This window comes from Dreissena polymorpha, chromosome 10 (assembly GCF_020536995.1).
Source record: "Dreissena polymorpha isolate Duluth1 chromosome 10, UMN_Dpol_1.0, whole genome shotgun sequence".
Taxonomy (NCBI): Eukaryota; Metazoa; Mollusca; class Bivalvia; order Myida; family Dreissenidae; genus Dreissena; species Dreissena polymorpha.
The window spans coordinates 29,745,359-29,768,270 of NC_068364.1; the positions used below are offsets into that span (position 1 = coordinate 29,745,359).

Sequence of the window (22,912 nt, forward strand, 5' to 3'; positions counted from 1 at the left end):
GATCTTCACCAAATTTGGGCAGAGAAGTGTTGTGTCTTAATGATATCTAAGTCAAGTTCAGATATAGGTCATGCCGGTTCGAAAACTAGGTCACTTAGTGCATTCCAGCGTTTAGCATGGTGTCCAAAACCTTCAAACGGGTGTATCTTGTGACAGTTTAGCACTCTTGTTTATTACATAAAGCCACACACCTTGAAATGAAAAACATGTTACTCAGTACATATAGATGCATTTGAAAGTGTGCAAATTGTCATAAATCTATAGCCTAGTTAGCAAGTAATTTATTTTTTGTATTTTAAAACTGAATGTATGATTTGTATACGTACATGTTCAATTTGAGGAAACACAATTATTTTTAAGTTTAAAGCACAAGAAAGACGGATTTCTACCTTGCAACCACCAGATATATTCTAATTGGCAAAGATTAAAATATGTTTCTTATTATATCCAAATTTACTATGCCAGATATTTCATTCAAGGTGTGTGGCTTTAAGGAATGTTTTTTAAATGGGTATATTACCAAGATCTGCACAGCCAGGGTGATATTAACCTTCAGATGTTAAAGCTTTCTAAGAATTTTAAGGCTTGCCTTTTATACTTGAAATGATAAATCATTAACATGTTTTGTTCTTTAGGAACATACAAACATTCCCCCCACCATGTGGATCAAGATGTTTGGGCTGATGATTCTGGGTCGTACGTGTGGACAAGGTGGTCTTCATACATCATGATGCAGCTGTGTATTCAACAACATGTTAACCTGTCCCAGCGGATGTTGATGCTCTTAAATGATGTTGAGAACAATCCAGGACCGTACTTTATGACAAAATACATCGTTTATTGAATAACTATATATATTTATTTTAACATTAAAGTGATTTTTTTCTTGCATTTTTGTGCCTTTGTTACTGAGAAACTATTTTATCATATGTTGGTGATTGAAACCCAGGACCTGTAAGTGCTTCTTATATTTGCAACAAATGACAAATCATGTTAAGTTTTTGAAACATCTGTTTTTGTTCAGTTAAAGGACATATTGAACTCACTAATTGCTAAGTTAACTTAGATGCATCAAGTTTTATTGATGATTCTACTTTCTGTTGAATGATAATCCTTTCCAAAGCCAGAGAGATATAGTGTTGGCGTTTTCCATCGGTCAGTCTGTCAGTCCATCCATCTGTTTGTTACAAACATTTAGGGCTTCATATCATGAATTTAATAAGATTTCAACATGGAAAAATAAGTGTATGCCATATTCATACAATAGTGCAAATTTACTTGTTTTCTTCTTTTTAGATTAGTTATTAACAGAAGAACAGAACAGTAACATACTTTTATTACATTAACAGAGGCTCTGATTAGATGTGTATCTGCGTAAAGAACTCATAGAAAATATCAATATATAGATAAATAAAACAAAAATAGAGTTAAACAAATCATGGTGAAATCCACAATACACACCAAGAGCTATTAGTAGGCTTATCTCCATTGACTTATTTCACAGTAAATCTTTTTTTTTGCCTTTTCATAAACATTTCAATCAAAATAACATTTGTGAAAACTTAGTCAGTGATTATAACTAAAGTTAAAATGTGGACACTGTAAGTTAATGACTTTGGCTTCCAATCTGCAGTTTACAAAGTTGCTTGTTATAGGAGTATTCGTGCAAATGGATATCCTGCAAGGAAGACTTCCACTCCATAGGACAGCAAGATGCACATATCATCTCTCATGTGGTTCAAGAGAAATGCTGTAGATGGGGAGACTGTACCAAAGTCCTGAGTTAATAGTCTTGAAATCCATGAACTTAAACATCTCTATGATGTGAGTTTAGCACTGTGTATGAACTGGTGTTGTGCTTCATTTTCTGCATATCTTTATCTCAGTCTTCTCTAGTTTTGATGGTCAAATACATATTGTCTGCCAGTTTTTTTCCCCCAATACTGCCGTTCATCGTTTGCTTGCATCAAGAGTTTTAAAAGAAATTAAAACTCATTGTTTAGTTAGAATCTTATGAAAGACAGACTAAATGGCCATGTTTAATAAAATTGTATAACAACATATACGAGCTAAAAAAATAGTTGGAATAATTAATGTATATATGAACATAACAAATTTACTTAAAATCATAGGTTTGTTTTTGTCTGCCACTATAAGAACCAGAACATATTTCGGACATTCGAGGATTGGCGTGCTGTGTTAGAGGATCATCAGGTGATGGAAGAAACCAGGCTTTTTTCGACTCAATGTTGATGAAACCTGATCGACATGCTCATCTTGGTTGAGTAAGCCTGGGTTGAGTGTGTCCAAAAAGTAGGTAACCTGGTGAATCTTAGGAAAACATTGTAACCAGATCAGGTTTATTTGACTGACAGACGATGGACAGTGGGTCAACCGTAAATCCCTTCATGTGAAAACGGTAGGGACAAAATAAATATCACATGCTCTTCTGAGTTCATTTGTAAACCAAGTTTTATCACAAAATTAAAATGGTCAATGTATTATTTTGTGTATTAAAAATTATGTGAATATTAAGTTTCATGAAATCTTACTGAGTTCTTCAATTTTAGCTACTATTCGGAATGGACTGACGGACAAATGGGCAACAATGTCGCAATTTGTATACCAAGTTTTATAAGAATTGTTTCATAAAAGTAACAATGTGTCTGTTCTATGTCAAGGTAACTACTAGGATGAATGAAATACACAAAAGATTTTGGTTCACAATAGGGTAGGCTCCGCGTGCCGTGAACCGGGCAACAGGCTTTTGTCATTTAACATTTGTGTTTTAATGGCATAAGCTGGCAGATACCCTTTTAACTTAACGATGTTTTCCGATAATTCTCGGAAAATACAATCTAGCAATTTTGATTTAATTTAGATTACTAAAAATGTAATATTATATTTATGCCCCCTTGGAAGAAGAGGGTATATTGTTTTGCACATGTCAGTTGGTTGGTCCACCAGATGGTTTCTGATGATAACTCAAGAACGCTTTGCCTAGGATCATGAAAACTTCATAGGTTTATTGATCTCGAAATAGTAAAATGGTTCCGGTGATAACTCCAAGAACGCTTACGCCTAGGATCATGAAACTTCATAGGTACATTAATGATGACTCGCAGATGAACTCTATTGATTTTCAGGTCACTAGTCAAGGTCAAGGTCACAGTGACTCGAAATAGGAAAAATGGTTTCCGGATGATAACTCATAATGCTTACGCCTAGGATCATAAAATAAAAAAAATCATAGGTACATTGATAATGACTGGCAGATGACCCCCTTCATAGGTACATTGATAATGACTGGCAGAAGACCCCTATTGATTTCAGGTCACTAGGTCAAAGATTAAGGTCATAGTGACTCAAAACAGTTTAATGGTTTCCTGTTGATAGCTCAAGAATACTTAGGTTTATGATCATGAAACTTCTCAAGTACATTGATCATGACTGGCAGATGACCCTATGATTTTCAGGTCACTAGGTCAAAAGTCAAGTCACAGTGAAAAAACGTATTCACAATGGCTGCCACTAAAACTGACAGCCCATAGGGGGGCATGCATGTTTTACAAACAGCCTTGTTCTGTGTTAAAAATTATGTACACGTCTGCGTTAAATAAATATGTTCACATTTGAATAAAGCTAAAAATGTGTATTGTTGTTATTAGTAATTTGAACCGAATTGCTCTGTGGAAGTAAAAGTACTTCAACCAGACCTAAATATGGGGTAATTAAAGAGCACGAGAAAAGACGAAAATTAAGTTAGCTCAACCATTTTAAGCAATATTACTGGGTCACATTTTACGATGCGAAACCTGAAGGGTCCCTAGACTATGATGATTACTTACACGAGGAGTGTCCTATTCATTGCTGCCGCATGATCCTATCAGTAACGAATTAACGCTTGTATCGTTAAAGCAAGTCGTATATTCACGTTTTATAAATATTTAAATAGAAAAATAAGGTTTAATTGTCGCATATCCACCGCATGATGTGTTTCTTATAAAGTGCACGTATATTCAAACCGAACCAGTTTGTCATTAGATAAAAATATACTACATGTGATCATATGTGGCCTCACAAGGCTTATTATGAATTTATATATCGCCATCGCAATGAGATGTAAATAGTTCATACATGCACAGTGTTCTTTCAACACAACCAAATCACACTTATAGTCGCGTCTTGCGAAATAGGTCTTAATGCGTATGCGGCCATTGTAATTCAAACACGGTCTGCGCTATTTCGCAGTGATTGTTGTTAGGTCAAAAACGTGCATGAAGAAGTCCGGATTTCCGCAGTGATTTGGCCAATGCTGTGGGTGATTTCTCTGAAATCAATAATTAAAATATTTGATTCATTCATTCGGGTCTACAGGCGTGTGAAATTCCCCATCATTTAATTGTTTGTTGATAAAGGGTATTTAATGTGAAAAGCTTGGTAAGACAGCTACGCCGAACAACCGAACTAACATCATTAATTTGATCAAAATATGCACACAGCAGAATGATGTGTTTCTTACATGGCTTTAGAAGAACAGACCATGCAGGCGAGCAGTGAACAATATGATTAGGTTTAGTTGCCCTAACCCTATATACCCTTGGTATGAATTGTGAGTGTTGAAACTAATGTGCTACAGCATCACTTAAATACGAAATACGATAGTCGGGTATCCCGCATAATGGCATATAGAATATTACTGGGTAGATACCGCTTGGCAAACTTGAGCCTGGGATAGTCGGTTATACCCGATTTGTGAAATTAGGAATATAACAGGTTTTGATTATAGCATTAACAGTACGTACTTGGGGGTTATAGGAAAAAAGCCGCTATATGACTATCCTGTATATAACTAAATGACGTCAAAAATACAACTGATGTGATACGGCATTACTTATACGAGCATAGGGTAGTAAGGTATAACTCGCCTCCTACAAAAATGACCTGATTCGATTTGCTTTGAGAGGCCATGTGCCCATTGTGTATTTTCCATACACCCTGAGAAATTTCCATACACCCCGAGTAATCGGTTGAGATATAATGGATACACAGTTAGTAACTGATTGTGTATAGGATATACACCCTCAGTTCCCTTCTCGAGCTTCGCTCTCATACACCATCAGTTACAAACAGTGTAACTAATACGGTATTACTTATAACAGGATGGGGTAGTAGTATATACCGCTATATAACTCGCTAGTATAGTACAGGCTTGATACGGCATTTCTTATATACGAGCATTGGGTAGTAGGATATATCCGGTATATAGCTCGCTAGTATAGTACCGGCTTGATACGGCATTACTTTTATACCAGCATGGGTAGTAGGTTATACCCGGTATATAACTCGCTAGTATAGTACTGGCTTGAAACGACATAACTTATATACGAGCATGGGGTAGTAGGATATACCCGCTATATAACTCGCTAGTTTAGTACCGGCTTGATACGGCATTACTATATAAAAGCATGGGGTAGTAGGATATACCCGGTATATGACTCGCAGGTATAGTACTGGCTTGATACGGCATTACTTATATACGAGCATGGGGTAGTAGGTTATACCCGCTATGACTCGCTAGTATAGTACTGGCTTGATACGGCATTACTAATATACGAGCATGGGGTAGTAGAGGATATATCCGGTATATGACTCGCTAGTTTAGTACGGCTTGATACGGCATTACTTATATAAAGGCATGGGGTAGTAGGATATACCCGGTATATGACTCGCTAGTATAGTACTGGCTTGATACGGCATTACTTATATACGAGCATGGGGTAGTAGGATATACCCGCTATATACCTCGCTAGTATAGTACTGGCTTGATACGGCATTACTAATATACGAGCATGGGGGGTAGTAGGATATATCCGGTATATGACTCGCTAGTATAGTACTGGCTTGATACGGCATTACTAATATACGAGCATGGGGGGTAGTAGGATATCCGGTATATGACTCGCTAGTATAGTACTGGCTTGATACGGCATTACTTTTATACGAGCATGGGGTAGTAGGATATATCCGGTATATGACTCGCTAGTATAGTACTGGCTTGATACGGCATTACTTATATACGAGCATAGGGTAGTAGGGTATACCCGGTATATGACTCGCTATTATAGTACTGGCTTGATACGGCATTACTTATATACGACCATGGGGTAGTAGGATATACCCGGTATATAACTCGCTAATATAGTACTGGCTTGATACGGCATTACTTATATACGAGCATGGGGTAGTAGGATATACCCGCTATATAACTCGCTAATATAGTACTGGCTTGAAACGGCATTACTTATATACGAGCATGGGGTAGTAGGATATACCCGCTATATAACCTCGCTAGTATAGTACCGGCTTGATACGGCATTACTTATATACGAGCATGGTGTAGTAGGATATACCCGGTATATAACTCGCTAGTATAGTACTGGCTTGATACGGCATTACTTATACGAGCATGTGGTAGTTGGATATACCCGGTATAAGACTCGTTTACCAGCATGGGGTAGTAGGATATACCCGGTACATAACTCGCTAGTATAGTACTGGCTTGATACGGCATTACTTATATACCAGCATGGGGTAGTAGGATATACCCGGTACATAACTCGCTAGTATAGTACTGGCTTGATACAGTATTACTTATATACCAGCATGGGGTAGTATGATATACCCGCTATATTACTCGCTAGTATAGTACTGGCTTGATACGGCATTACTTATATACGAACATGGGGTATTAGGGTATACCCGGTATATTTCTCGCTAGTATAGTACTGGCTTGGTACGGCATTACTTATATATAAGCATGGGGTAGTAGTATATACCCGCTATGACTCGCTAGTATAGTACCGGCTTGATACGGCATTACTAATGTACGAGCATGGGGTAGTAGGATATATCCGGTATATGACTCGCTAGTATAGTACTGGCTTGATACGGCATTACTTATATACGAGCATGGGGTAGGAGGATATACCCGCTATATAACTCGCTAGTATAGTACTGGCTTGATACGGCATTACTTATATACGAGCATGGGTAGTAGGATATATCCGATACATGACTCGCTAGTATAGTACTGGCTTGATACGGCATTACTTATATACGAGCATGGGGTAGTAGTATATACAATGGCTGTTTGTAAAACATGCATGCCCCCATATGGGCTGTCAGTTGTAGTGGCAGCCATTGTGTGAATACGTTTTTGTCACTGTGACCGTTGACCTAGTGACCTGAAAATCAATAGGGGTCATCTGCCAGTCATGATCAATGTTCCTATGAAGTTTCATGATCTTTAGTTTCATGATCCTAGGCCTAAGCATTCTTGAGTTACCTTCTTGAAACCATTTAATTATTTGGAATAACTGTGACCTTGACCTAGTAACCTGAAAATCAAGATGGGTCATCTGCCAGTCATGATCAATGTACCAATGAAGTTCATGATCCTAGGCCTAAGCGTTCTCAAGTTATCATCCGGAAACCATCTGATGGACGGACCGACCGACATGTGGAAAACAATATACCCCCTCTTCTTCGAAGGGGTGCATAATTAGAGAGCGGACACCATGCTCAAAGTTTAAAACGCACTAAGTGACCCCTTGGCCTTGATTTTGACCCGGCATTACCCATATTCGAACTTGACCTAGACATCATATAGATACAACATCTGACCAAGTTTGGTGAAGATCGGGTAAAAACAACTTGAATTAGAGAGCGGACACTTAATACGGACCGACAGACAAGACAGGCAGATGGACCGACAAACTTCGTTTGTGGGGGTATAAAAATGTATTAATAATGCTACTGGTATTTCATTTCTGCGTATTTTAGTCTTATATACAATATGTAAAGTTTCTATTAAGTGCATTATTCCAATTTACTATTCATGACACTAACTTCTACGTTATAAACAAATACTTTCAGATCATTTGCTGTTATTTGTAACTGAACGAGCAAAGAAAAAAATCTTGCGTTTTGAATAACTAATAAATCCTTCCAACAATAAGCATTTTTCCTTGTGACTTGACTTTCACTGGGAATCAAACCCAGATCTCCGACTTACTTAGTAAGTCGGCATGTTTTCTTTACACCATGAAAGCGATAAGTTGAAGGAAAAAGCTAATCATTATGTACACAAAATATATTTAACGGATAAAATTTTTAGAAGTCTTTTTCCTACAAGTCTGTATTAACCATTTGACCCCATGGCATGGCCAGTTTTATGCTAACACAATTGTGTTTAGTTTTACTACATTTACACGATGCTTTGCTGAATACCAAATATCTAAACAGTCAGATTCATAGATAATTTTCCACTTTTACATATAAGGAAAACAAGATACTACAAAGCAGGGTTAATTAAATTTGGACTTGCTCACATTTTGGCAAAATGACAATTTTCCAAAACAATCAAATTATAGAACAAGAGCCCTAAGGTGCTCAACTGTGACCAGAAGTAACTAAACTATTCTGAGAGGGTGTAGTTTAGAATAATAAATGAACTTGATGAAAAATATGTAATTTGTAGACAAATAATTATTTATAAACTTGACTTTGCTTATCATTACAGCAAATGTTTTGACAAACTTTAAACAAGATGTGTTTGTGAAACACAATGTCCCCCTATATGACGTTTGACCTTGTAGGATGACCTTGACCCTTCACCACTCAAAATGTGCAGCTCCATGAGATACACATGCATTTCAAATATAAAATTGCTAGCTTCAATATTGCAGAAGTGACATTACATGATCAATTTTGACCCATATATTTGACCTTGAAGGATGACCTTGACCTTTCACCACTAAAAATGTGCAGCTCAATGAGATACACATGCATGCCAAATATCAAGTTGCTATCTTCAATATAGAAAAAGTATTCATAAAATAAGCGATTTGGGCCACATATATTAGACCTCTGACCTTGAAGGATGACCTTGACCTTTCACCACTCAAAATGTGCAGATCCATGAGATACACATGCATGCCAAATATCAAGTTGTTATCTTCAATATTGCAAAAGTATAATAAAATGAGCGATTTTGGACACATATATTTGACATCTGACATTGAAGGATGAACTTAACCTTTCACCACTCAAATTGTGCAGCTCAATGAGATACACATGCATGCCAAATATCAAGTTGCTATCTTGAATATTGAAATACTGCAAAAGTGTACATTAAATGAGCGATTTTGACCCATATATTTGTCCTTTGACATTGAAGGATGACCTTGACCTTTCACCACTCAAAATGTGCAGCTCCATGAGATACATATGCATGCAAAATATCAAGTTCCTATCTTCAATATTGCAAAAGTTATTGCAAATGTTAAAGTTGGCGCAAACCAACCAACCAACAGACCAACCAACAGACAGGGCAAAAACAATATGTCCCCCACTACTATAGTGGGGGACATAAAAAGGAACACAATTTTAAATGCAACTTCCAGTGTTTACAAGCTTTTTTTAATTTGACATTTTGACCCACTTTTTGACGTTATGTGATCCAGTTTCAAAGTCAGCTGAGATTACATTGGGCCAAATGCTCTGATCATCTTTCATGAAAAATGCACATAAAAAGGGCCAATTGTGTGTTAACAAGGTTCTACTCTAGCACATTAAGAAAAACTGTCATGTCCACTGGCAGCCATGTTAGTCTACAAACCGGAACCAGTTACAAACTCGACAACTGAGCTATCATTAGAATAAATATTCTGACCAAAATTTATGGAGATATGGCTAAAAATGTCACTTCTAGAGAATTTACAAGGTTTCATTATAGCCATATAAAGACAATTGCCTTGTGCTCTAGTGGATATGTTTTTTGAATAGACATAAAAATTTCGAAACTGGACTGAGCCATCATTTGAACAAATATTCGACCAAAATGCATGAAGATTGGAAAAAAAACAGTGACTTCACTAGTGATCAAAAGGTTTCACTATAGCTATATAAGGAAAACTGCCCAGCCCTGTTACATACGGTCATTTATGAAGTTCCACAACTGTTGTCGTACGTTAAACAGTTTTCTAGATAGTAATTTCCCACTTTTTTTTCCATCAGTGCAGCTTATGATCAACAATTAACTAGTCACTTCCACTTTAAACCTGTCCACTGTAAACACAAGGTTTACTGTTTTGACCTTTTTATACTTTTTATTTCTTATTGCTTTTGAAATATCATCTTATATATAATGTTATAATGTTCGCATGTATCTCCAATTATATTCTACAACACCGGTTCAATACATTGAGCTGTACACTATAAATGTAGGGACTAAAATATGATGATAACATTTCTCATTTCTTCTTCTTGTCAATCACTCAAATGGAAACACTGGCCCCTGTGGTACACATTCTTTTTGATCAGCATGTTTTGTCTGCCAAACTGAAAAAAATAATAATCACAAATAAACATTTTAAAGAGAAGTGTAATGCCCCAACACTAATCTTTAGTTTCAAAACAATTGTAATGTCCAAACAAAATTAAACTAAAATACCAAAGTGTGCAAATTCAAATGCTTTTTACTTTGAGCTAATAGAGAGAGTTATACAGACAACAAGACATTTGCACATGGTGAATACTTGTGTTATTTGGATAAGGCATTACCATAATATAGTCTGAGCAGTAGTAGGACGCAATGCATGCCTCTCCAACCGCTCAACTATTGTGACTGCTAGATGATGATTTCAGCTGAGGAGGTAAACAAAAATGAGCAAGGGCCATAGTTCTGCAAAATTTGGGCTCATACATAATTTATTCCTTTAAGATGCCAATGTCTCCAATGTTGACTAGAAATGGCGCGGCAGAGACCGACGCATATCCCCACGGCGCATGTTTGACCCAGGGGCGCCCCAGGGTTGGTAATGGGGCCATGCATAGTTGACCGTATTGTCATAAGAGAAGTTCAGTATCAATTAGAAGTGAATCGGTGTAGAAATGAAGAAATTATAGTAAAAGGCAATTTTGGGTGGGCGTGGCCTATGTGGGAGGGGCACCCCAGGGTTGGTAATGGGGCCATACATAGTTGAGATTGACCGTATTGTCATAAGAGAGGTTCAGTATTAATTTGAAGTAAATGGGTGAAGAACTTTTAAAGTTATTGAAGGATCCAGAAAAGTGTCAGACTGACAGACACAGAGCGCAAACCGTAAGTCCCTCTCCTTTTTCAAGGGTAGGAAACTAACAAGTTTTGATAATAATGTAAAAATAATGGTCAAAACAAGAAACTGATTGAAATACAAAGTTAGGTCGCCCAAAGGGTGTTCTCATTATGTTATATGCACAAACAGGGATTTCAGATATTAAAGGGATCAGGACCATGGATAATTAATAAACCCTCATGTCAATTTCATGTGAATTGCCAGCATTTAATTCTTACGTTCACCTACCATTACTAACATCAAGAGTGTCTTGGTTTGGGTCAAGCTTTCGTATATTGTTTGGAGGCATAGTGTAATAGCTGTGATATTTTAGGAATAAAATGAACCTAAACACAAAACTGAAGCAAATCTGCACCTTTCTAGGTATATTTTGACCTTTGACCTTGAAGGATGACCTTGACCTTTCACCACTCAAAATGTGCAGCTCCATGAGATACACATGCATGCCAAATATGAAGTTGCTTTCTTCAATATTGCAAAAGTTATGGCAAAATATTAAAGTTGGAGCAAACAAACCAACAGACAGACCAACAGACAGGGCGAAAACAATATGTCCCCCACTATAGTTCATTCCAACGCTCACGGACACTGGAACCCCGGGGAGAGTAGGAAAGCTCCACTATATATATTTCATATATAATAGTCGAGCTAAAAACCCTATTTTACTATGATTCAAGGGCCATAACTCAGGGGTGTCTGGGTCTATTTGGCCCATTATCTAACTTGACCTAGATGTTATTGCCTTACACATTTTCATGAAGTTTGGTGAAGATCTGATGACAATTGCTAGACTTATTGAACGGAAAATAATCCGGACGGACTGACAGACGGACTTACTAACTTACAGATGGACGGATGGACTAACAAACTAAAGGACGGAGCGATTTTAATATGCCCTCAAAATCACTGGTTCGGGGCATAAAAACGACATTGTATAAAATGTATTGTATTTCTTAAACTGTATGAACTGTTATATCATACATGCCATACGTCCCGGATTTTCCGGGACAGTCCCGGAAATGAAGAACTTGTCCCGCTGTCCCGGAAATCTGTCAAATGTCCCTGAATTTACAAAATCCATATATACATGTACCTTATCTTAGGCTTAACTGCACCTCGAATCTGTGTATATATGCAGCGTCTCCATGACAATGCCTACCCGAATAGGCAGACTACGCTACGTGTCAAAATCGATCAATTAACAGGGGTCCTGTTATCATATTGATTGTCTCACGTTCGCTGTCAAACCGAAAAGGCGGCATTGTTTTAGTTGTTAATTGACTTATATCTACATCGAAACAAGAGTGTAACTAATGTGTGACTGTACGGATTTTTAGTTGATGATCTACCGGTACTGTTTTGTTGTATTTGTTTTATGTGATTGGTTGTATGTATTGTGAATTGATTTGAGTTGACAATCTAACGGTACTGTATTGTTGTATTTTTTATTATATAAATGTTATAAATGAATAAAGGCGTATCAACAACTACGCGTTACACACCGGTCTTAATAACAATAACGCAGTGACGTCACCATCTATGTTTAGAACGCTTACACTGAAAACACATGGCCTGTATCTAGTAAAGGAACTAGTAATGTTTAATTTGACGTTAATAGATCAAGTATATTTCGGATAGGCTTTCGAACTTTTGCAATTAACGATGCAAAACAAAACAAAACGTACCAAAAATGCATATGTCTATAAATATCGCTACATTTTATACATGTCCCGGAAAATCGGCAAAAGTCCCGGACAATTTAACACAATGTCCCGGAATTGGTCTGAAAAATTATGGCATGTATGGTTATATGTAATTTCCATTTTACATTATCATTACATCTTCTCACGCTAGATTGGAAGTCTCTGAACTGTTATATACAGACAGATCAATCCCTAGTTTATCTTCCAGGGATCAGAAGATGTCTTGAAATCATTATGAACTGTTCCATCATTTAAAATACTGTATGAAATAAATGACAAAGTTATGGCCCAGACAAACTTCAGGTTTAAAACACAATAAGTGACCCCATGACCTAGTTTCTGACAGGGCATGATCCATATTCAAACTTGACCTATACATCATCTAGATACAATTTGTGACCAAGTTTGGGTGAAGATCTGATGAAATTTCGGGACAGACTGACGGACCGACAAAGTGGTTCCTATATAGCCCCCATTACCAAAAAGATAGTATTACCAGCCGTTGGTTTCAATGGAAATTTCTTACCAGACAAGAGGTTTGATGCAAATTGTTGTGAGGGGAAACTGGAAAATATCTGAAACAAAAATAAAGTCTTATATAATTTGAAGCGCTATATTGTTAAGTCAAATTTTAATATTTGATAATCATAATACTGCTAGCTGTCTGATTACAGAGGAGTCTTCACAACATAATGCGTTAACAGTTTTCCTGCAATAAGCAAACAGGACAAAATCAACAACACGAGTATTTATAATATATTCAGAGACAAAGATGATCCATCCATGTCTTTGGAAATAAACAAAGGGCATTTATTTTGGCCTCATTTTAGCCATGTTGATAAATATAATGGGTCATACTGCTTGGTGTGTTACAAGTGAAACACCATCAAAACCAGTGCTCCAGCTTGGCATGAATGGAAGGGCGCAGCACCCTGCCATTCAAAGATTCCAACCTGTCAACCTTGGACACCCTTCATGCCCTTTGATGAAAATGCCGAGTTGGGAATAGGGAGTTACAGTTGTAAGATCGTACGCGAATATCATTTGCCATTTAAAAGGAATCATGATGTTCAAACTTAACCTTTGACCTAGAAGTTGGCAAAGGGTTTGTTTTTAGTTGGTCGCATTTTAGAATTTACAGAGCATATTTTGCAAATCAGTGTGTGCTTAGAAGCCTTAGCTACGGAAAGAACCGCAACTCAATTTGCTAAGAACGATCACCACTGCCTGTCTGCAACAGATGACAAATGATTCTGCTCTAGCAGTGAGTGTATATACCAGCTTGTAAGACGACATTGGCCAGACTAGTGTTTATCATTAAAGTCTGTACGTATTTGTACCATTTTTGACCTCATCCAAGATATTATTGGGACAAATCTTCGGACAAAGTTTCATGATGATCAGACAATAAATGTGGCCTCTAGAGTGTTAACAAGGTTTTACTATATAGCCATAAAAGAACAAATGCAGAGCCCACTGGCAGCCATGTTTTTCAACCAATCAGCATCATGTTTGAACTCGTCCAAGATATTATTGGGATGAATCTTCTGACCATTTTTCATGAACATCGGAAATAAAAGTGGCCTCTAAAGTGTTAACAAGACTTTACTATAGCCATATAATGAAAAAAATGCCCCGCCCCCTGGAAGTCGTGTTTTCCAAGCAAATGTACCCATTTTCAAACTCTTTCAAGATATCATTGAGACCAATCTTTTGACCAAATTTCATGAAGCTTGACAATAAATGTGGCCTCTAAAGTGTTAACAAGGTTTTACTAAAGCCCTATAAGGAAAAATGCCCCGCCCCCTGGTGGCCATGTTTTTATAGCAACCATACTCATTTTCGAACAAATTCAAGACATCATTGGGACAAATCTTCTGACCAAGTTTCATAAAGATCAGACAATAAATGTGGCTTCTAGAATGTTAACAAGGTTTTACTATAGCCATAGAAGGAAAAATGCTCTGCCCCCTGGCAGCCATGTTTTTCAACCAATCAGCATCATTTTTAAACTTGTCCAAGATATTATTGGGATGAATCTTCTGACCATGTTTCATGAAGATCCGACAATAAATGTGGCCTCTAGGGTGTTAACAAGGTTTTACTATAGCCATTTATAGCCATATTAGGAAAAATGCCCCGCCCCTTGGCAGCCATGTTTTTCAAGCAAACATAACCATTTTCAAACTCATCCAAGATATCATTGAGACCAATCTTCTGACCAAATTTCACGAAGATTGGACAATGCGGCCTCTAGAGTGTTCACACGGTTTTACTAAAGCCATATATAACCATATATGGACCATATATAAATAACCATATAAGGAAAAATGCCCCGCCCCCTGGTGGCCATGTTTTTAAAGCAACCAAAACCATTTTCAAACTCATCCAAGATATCATTGGAAAAATGTTCTGACCAAGTTTCATGAAAATCTGACAATAAATGTGGCCTCTAGAGTGATAACAAGGTTTACTATAGCCATATAAGGAAAATGCCCCACCTCATAAATGCCATGTTTTTCAACCAACCGGCGTCATATTAAAACTTGTCAAAGATATTATTGGGTTGAATCTTAAGTAATATGCATATAATAATGGAAAAAGGGCCATTATTCTTACAAAATGCTTGATACAGTTGTCTGCTCTTCTTTATAGATTGGGGTCATGTTGGTAAATAAGTTTGCAAAATATGAAAGCAATATGTCAAGGGACGTTGAAAATATTTTAGGTGGTACGCAAACTTTAACATAGATTTATCAATAATATGAATATTCAAAATGGTAAAGGGGCCATAATTATTACAAAATGCTTGATAGAGTTGTCTGCTCTTGTTTATAGGTTGGGGTCATGTTGGTAAAGAAAAATGCAAAATATGAAAGCAATATGTCAAGGGACATTGAAAATATTTGGGGTAGTAAACAAACTTAAACATTTGCTGCATTTTCTAAGTGGAAAAGGGGCCATAATTATTAAAAAATGCTTGATAGAGTTGTCTGCTCTTGTTTATAGGTTGGGGTCATGTTTGTTAAGAAGTATGCAAAATATGAAAGAAATATGCCAAGGGACATTGAAAATATTTGGGGTAGTACGCAAACTTTTAACATTTGCATGCTACACTAACGCCAATGCTAAGGCTAACGCAAACGCCGGGTGAGTAGAATTGCTCCACTATATAGATTTCATATATAATAGTCGAGCTAAAAAGGGTCTTTCTGTAAATCTTTAAGAGAACAAATTAAAAACTCAACAGGCCTTTTTATTATTAAATATGCTTGTTTCCATATATAATTTAAGGCCCTAAAATCATTCAGGATATAACTTTGAACATTTTTTACAGAAATAAAATGATCTTAAAGTTCTCTGCAATGCAAAGTAATTTTTACACACTAGATATTTAAAAAAAAAAATTGTTAACTTGTCCATGCTATTCGGGCCAGCTGTGCTCTAACTGCCTAACTGGAAAATCTTGATTATATATATATTATATATATATATACCTGTTGTGACCCTTGAGATCCTTATGAAATGTTCATAATTCACTAATAACTGTATGTAAAAAAATAGTATTACCAGATAATCGGGTTCAAAAGTTATTTCTTTCAAGACAGGATGGTTGGTGGGAAATGTCTTCCGACGAAACTGAAAAACATCTAAAACAAAAAGAAAGTGACTTCTTGTATAATTTGAAGCACTATTCATTTTAATACAATTGTGTTTTGACAGCCATAGTTCTGCTGAGCCTAAAAATTAAAAGTAGGTCAACAAAACACAAAATGAAATCCAATGCATCACCAAATCTTCAACATATCCAATTAATAAAATTAATTTTTATATATAGACGGTTTTGATACATGGCACAACATCAGGGGTGTCAAATGTCCCAAATTTGAAATCCTTATGATAAAGTCTGGAGTCTGAGGCTGTAGGTCCCTTACAGGTAGAGCCCCCCAAAGCCATAGTTCATTGTTCTTTTTATAGTCTTAGTTGCTATTTCTGGTGAGTAAAATGCAAAATATTATAAGCCAGACCACCAGTAACACTCGATGTGTAATTGTCATTTTATATAAATGTTATGAAGAACATCGATAACAAGGGCTGTTTGTAAAACATGCATGCCCCCCATATGGGCTGTCCGTTGTAGTGGCAGCCATTATGTGAATACGTTTTTTGTCACTGTGACCTTGACCTTTGACCTAGTGACCTGAAAATCAATAGGGGTCATCTGCGAGTCATGATCAATGTACCTATGAAGTGTCATGATCCTAGGCAAAAGCATTCTTGAGTTATCATCCGGATTTTTTTTTACTGTTTCGGGTCACCGTGACCTTGACCTTTGACCTAGTGACCTGAAAATCAATATAGGTCATCTGCATGTCATGATAAATGTACCCATGAAGTTTCATGATCCTAGGCGTAAGCGTTCTTGAGTTATCATCGGAAACCATTTAACTATTTCGGGTCACCGTGCATTTGGCTCTGACATAGTTACCTCAAAATTAATACGGGTCATCTGCGAGTCATGATCAATCTACCCATAAAGTTTCATGATCCTAGGCATATGTGTTCTTGAGTTATCATCCGGAAACCATTTTACTATTTCGGGTCACCGTGACCTTAACATTTGACCTACTGACCTCAAAATCAATAGGGGGTCATCTGGGAGTCATGATCTATCTACCTATGAAGTTTCATGATCCTAGGCGTATGCGTTTTTGAGTTATCAACCGGAAACCATTTACTATTTCGGGTCACCGTGACCTTGACCTAGTGACCTCAAAATCAATAGGGGTCATCTGCAAGTCATGATCATTCTACCTATGAAGTTTCATGATCCTTGGCATATGCGTTCTTGAGTTATCATCCAGAAACCATTTTACTATTTCGGGTCACCATGACCTAGAGCTTTGACCTAGTGACCTCTAAATGAATAGGGATCATCTGCGATTCATGATCTATCTTCCTATGAAGTTTCATGATCCTAGGCCTAAGCGTTCTTGAGTTATCATCCGGAAACCACCTGGTGGACGGACCGACAGACCGACCAACAGACATGTGCAAAGCAATATACCCCCTCTTCTTCGAAGGGGGGCATAATAAATGTTAATCCACTAACCATACAGTAAAACAACTGTCCAAAAATATATCCAGATATGTCTTTTGCAAATGAAATAATATATGCACTTAGTTTGACAGCAGAAAATGGAAATTTAATGATGGGGGACAAATGCTACATTTTGTAGTATGTAAGATTTCTGGAAAGTAGCCAAGAGGTTAGGTCATTTACCTTTTATGTCCGTGTCAGCGGATAACCAATCAGACAATAGTAAAACAAGGGACAAAATTGTCACAAAACCAGGTTTTCAATGTAGAAAAAAGTCTGATAGAGGGAGACAACTCAAACTGAACTGATTGTTTATAATTAACCCCCTTTGTTACCAAATAAATATATTTTTAGTTGTGGCGACCTTGACCTTGGAGATATTGACGTAATTCTAAAGTGCGATACAACGTCCCACGATGGTGAACAAATATGCCAAAAGTCTCACAATGAATGACATAGTTTTGGCCCGGACAAGCTCTTTTATGGCCATTTTTGACCTTTGAACTCAAAGTATGACCTTGACCTTGGATATATTGACGGTATTCTTTTGAGCGACACACCGTCTAATGATGGTGAACAAATGAGCCAAATGATTTTAAATTCTCACCAAGAACCACAACGTTATGGCCCGGACAAGCTTGTTCCGTCCGCCCGCCAGCCGGCATTTGCCAATCTAATAACCCGTTTTTTTCTTTGGAAAACCTTGTTAAAAAGACCAGGAAAAATCCATACTAAGCGCACATGCCCGGCATGCCAATGAAGCAATTACAATATTTGTTCAGACCCCCTTAAAACAAATCATCGGATTTACACTGATCTAAAATTCAATCCTGAATGGCTCAAATCGGGATTTCCAAATAATCCAGACAATTAACACCCTTGCAACATGCATGGGTTGCTAAGTTACTAAATGTCCTACATATAACAAATTCAGAATTTGTGTACCATCCCACTCACATAAATAGCAATTGCAAGATGATGTCCATTACAAACCTGTTTGTTATCATTCTGACCTTTTTGTACTTCTATAGTTTTTCAAATTTTAATGTGATTAAAGTGCAAACACCTGATTATAGAAGGTATACCTAAGATCATATTGCTTGCCATGAGTAATAATCCAACAGATTGGCTTTGTTTGTATGCCAATAGATAGAGCTTGCACATTCTTTTTCAATATGTGATTATGGACAACTGTAAACATTACTTCATGTATTTTAAGGGGCCTTTGCATTTTTTGGTAAATTGACAAAATAAAACAAGAGCTGTCACCATAGGATGACTTATGCCCCCTATAAATGCTTGATAGAAGTTATGAGCTTTTCCGAAACCTAAACACAGATTTCGAAACCTAAACGCGGACCCTAAGTTCAAGGTCACAGGGGTCAAAATTTGTGTGCGTATGGAAAGGCCTTGTCCATATACACATGCATACCAAATATGAATGTTATATCTCAAGGGACATAGAAGTTATGAGCATTTTTCAATATCTAAACGCAGATTTCGAAACTTAAACGCGGACCCTAACTTCAAGGTCAAGGTCACAGGGGTAAAATTTTTTGTGCGTATGGAAAGGCCTTGTTCATATACACATGCATACCAAATATGAAGGTTATATCTCAAGGGACATAGAAGTTATGAGCATTTTTCAAAACCTAAACGCAGATTTCGAAACCTAAACGCGGACCCTAAGTTCAAGGTCACAGGGGTAACAATTTTTGTGCGTATGGAAAGGCCTTGTCCATATACACATGCATACCAAATATGAAGGTTATATCTCAAGGGACATAGAAGTTATGAGCATTTTTCAAAACCTAAACGCAGATATTGAAACCTAAACACGGACCTTAAGTTCAAGGTCAAGGTCACAGGGGTAAAAATTTGTGTTCGTATGGAAAGGCTTTGTCCATATGCACATGCATACCAAATATGAAGGTTATATCTCAAGGGAAATAGAAGTTATGAGCATTTTTCGAAACCTAAACGCAAAGTGTGACAGAAATACGGACCGACAGACGGACAGTCTGATAACTATATGCCCCCTTTTCTTTGAAAGGGGGCATACAAATTGTTTCAGACTTGCACATTTTTGTTGCAGTTATGATATTTGTGAGAAAACAGTTATACCTAACAATAACAACCTGAAAATGATAAATCGTTGCAAAGCAAAACAATTGAATAATTTGGAGTTCTGTTGTCGTTTTTTGTGACACTACGAGCTTTGCTTATAGAAACTAAAAGTATAAAATATTGTATGAGCATGGATGGCCGTCTTAGCGTTAGACTTTTACTCCAGAGGTCAGTGGTTCGAGCCCAGATGAGGATTACTTTTTCTTTTAATTTGTTCTTGTTTTTTAATTGAGCTTTTTAGATTTAATGTTTACATTTATAAATATAACGCATTTAATGACAAACTTCAATACATGCCATAATCTGTTATAAGGTCCCTTAAATACCAAGACGAGTATCAAGGAACCTGAGTGAAACATTTTATTTTATTTCGGATATATACAGGACTTCTTATTGGAAACAAAAAGTTTGCTCGATTCTTGAATGACTTACAAAAATGTTTATCAAATCAAGTAGGTTCGTTTATTCTTCGTCTGTTGTCCCATCTCGCCAACAGTCAACCAGCTCCCTCCAGGCTTGTCAGTTCCAGGCGAGTCTCTCTAGCTGCCCCCATTTTGGCCCATCTGCTTAGGATCTGCATCCAGGTCACGGCGCCAGGTGTTACTGTATTTGAAATAAAGTAGGTTGGATGCCATTAAATGTGACTTTAAACACCATAATGACAGACAAAATTACAGGTTTATTTCCCTTCAATTAATAACAAGCAAATTCATTGAATTTATATCCCCCGCTAATTAGCTTCTGGACACAAAAGTGTTATATTTGACACTCAGGTAAAAAAGCATTTTTTTAGGTTCGAAGGGCCATAACTCCGTTATTAACAGATAGTGTACAATGCCATTTGGCATGCATCATCCTCTTATCTATACATATACTCATACCAAGTTTCAATGAAATCCACCAAAGCACTTCCAAGATATGGCTCCCAACACAAAAGTGCCAGATGGACGGAAAGACGGGCGGACAAGGCCAAAACAATATCCCTCCGCCTATTGCAGGGTGATAATAACATGAATGTAAATTAAAGCCAGCACATATATGAATTAACTGCCTAGATGGGTGTATTAAATATAATTTAGGGCTGTACAATACTTACTGATATGTGAGCATATATTTACTTTTAGTAAATATAAATAAATGTAACAGTAATACTTACACACTTGTGACTGTGAGTTTATACATGTAACTAAACTTCCTTTATAATTTTATAACAGTTTTTTTATTCCTGCCATAGTATAAAGAAGTCACTTGCTCAATAACACATTTAAGCATGAGCTGTTTTTTTTAATCTGCATACATAAGAAAACATCGAAAAAAAACACAAGAGGAGCATGTCTCCGAAAGTAAATTACGTCCGAAATCAGGCAAGTTAAGCATGCGCGAAATTCACCAAAACATCGATTAAATATGGTTTAAACAGAATCATATGTAAAACGTGAATGATAAATTAAACATTATCCAACAAAAGCATGCAGCTTTAACCAAAAAACAACAGCAAAAATCAGCAATATAGCGATGTTGTTGAATAACTCGGCGAAGGCTAGCATAGTAGCAAGAAGACGGTTCGCCGGTGTGTAGAAATACCGAAATCCCCGTAATTACCGATATCCCCCGAAATCCCCCGAAATCCCCAATAATATTTATTATTTATCAAAATACTGCGGATATTAAGATAGAATATTGCAAAATACAATCAATTCACAGATGAAAAATTGTTATTATCCATGTTTGGAAGTGAAAAACTAAAATATATACATAATTATTGGGATTCCAAGCCAGAAATCCACAGAAATCCCCAATACTATGTATTAATTATCAAAATACTGCGGATATTAAGATAGAATATTGCAAAATACAATCAATTCACTGATAAAAAATTGTTTTTATCCATGTTTGGTAGTGAAAAACTAAAATATATACATAATTATTGGGATTCCGACCCCGAAATCCCCAGAAATCCCCCAGAAATCCCCAATAATATTTATTATTTATCAAAATACTGCGGATATTAAGATAGAATATTGCAAAATACAAGCAATTCACTGATGAAAAATTGTTTTTATCCATGTTTGGTAGTGAAAAACTAAAATATATATACATAATTATTGGGATTCCGAGCCCGAAATCCCCAGAAATCCCCAATAATATTTATTATTTATCAAAATACTGCGGATATTAAGATAGAATATTGCAAAATACAATCAATTCACTGATGAAAAATTGTTTTTATCCATGTTTGGTAGTGAAAAACTAAAATATATACATAATTATTGGGATTCCGAGCCCGAAATCCCCAGAAATCCCCAATAATATTTATTATTTATCAAAATACTGCGGATATTAAGATAGAATATTGCAAAATACAATCAATTCACTGATGAAAAATTGTTTTTATCCATGTTTGGTAGTGAAAAACTAAAATATATACATAATTATTGGGATTCCGAGCCCGAAATCCCCAGAAATCCCCAGAAATCCCCCAGAAATCCCCAGAAATCCCCAATAATATTTATTATTTATCAAAATACTGCGGATATTAAGATAGAATATTGCAAAATACAAGCAATTCACTGATGAAAAATTGTTTTTATCCATGTTTGGTAGGGAAAAACTAAAATATATACATAATTATTGGGATTCCGAGCCCGAAATCCCCAGAAATCCCCAGAAATCCCCAATAATATTTATTATTTATCAAAATACTGCGGATATTAAGATAGAATATTGCAAAATACAAGCAATTCACTGATGAAAAATTGTTTTTATCCATGTTTGGTAGTGAAAAACTAAAATATATACAT

At 36.5% G+C, this 22,912-nt stretch overlaps 1 long non-coding RNA gene across 3 annotated transcripts; it reads right to left on the bottom strand.

The window, feature by feature from the left end:
* Positions 1–8,338: 8,338 nt before the first annotated feature.
* LOC127847829 (uncharacterized) lies at positions 8,339–21,675 on the bottom strand. 3 transcript variants are annotated; one of them, XR_008034187.1, is made up of 5 exons: positions 21,268–21,675; positions 20,544–20,714; positions 16,454–16,533; positions 13,410–13,458; positions 8,339–10,404 (listed from the first exon to the last, which is right to left on the bottom strand). It is a non-coding gene; the product is annotated as an uncharacterized LOC127847829 (long non-coding RNA). The 3 variants fall into 3 exon arrangements; XR_008034188.1 differs by adding an exon at positions 10,627–10,710 and having other exon boundaries at positions 20,544–21,675; XR_008034186.1 differs by having other exon boundaries at positions 20,544–21,675.
* Positions 21,676–22,912: the final 1,237 nt, after the last annotated feature.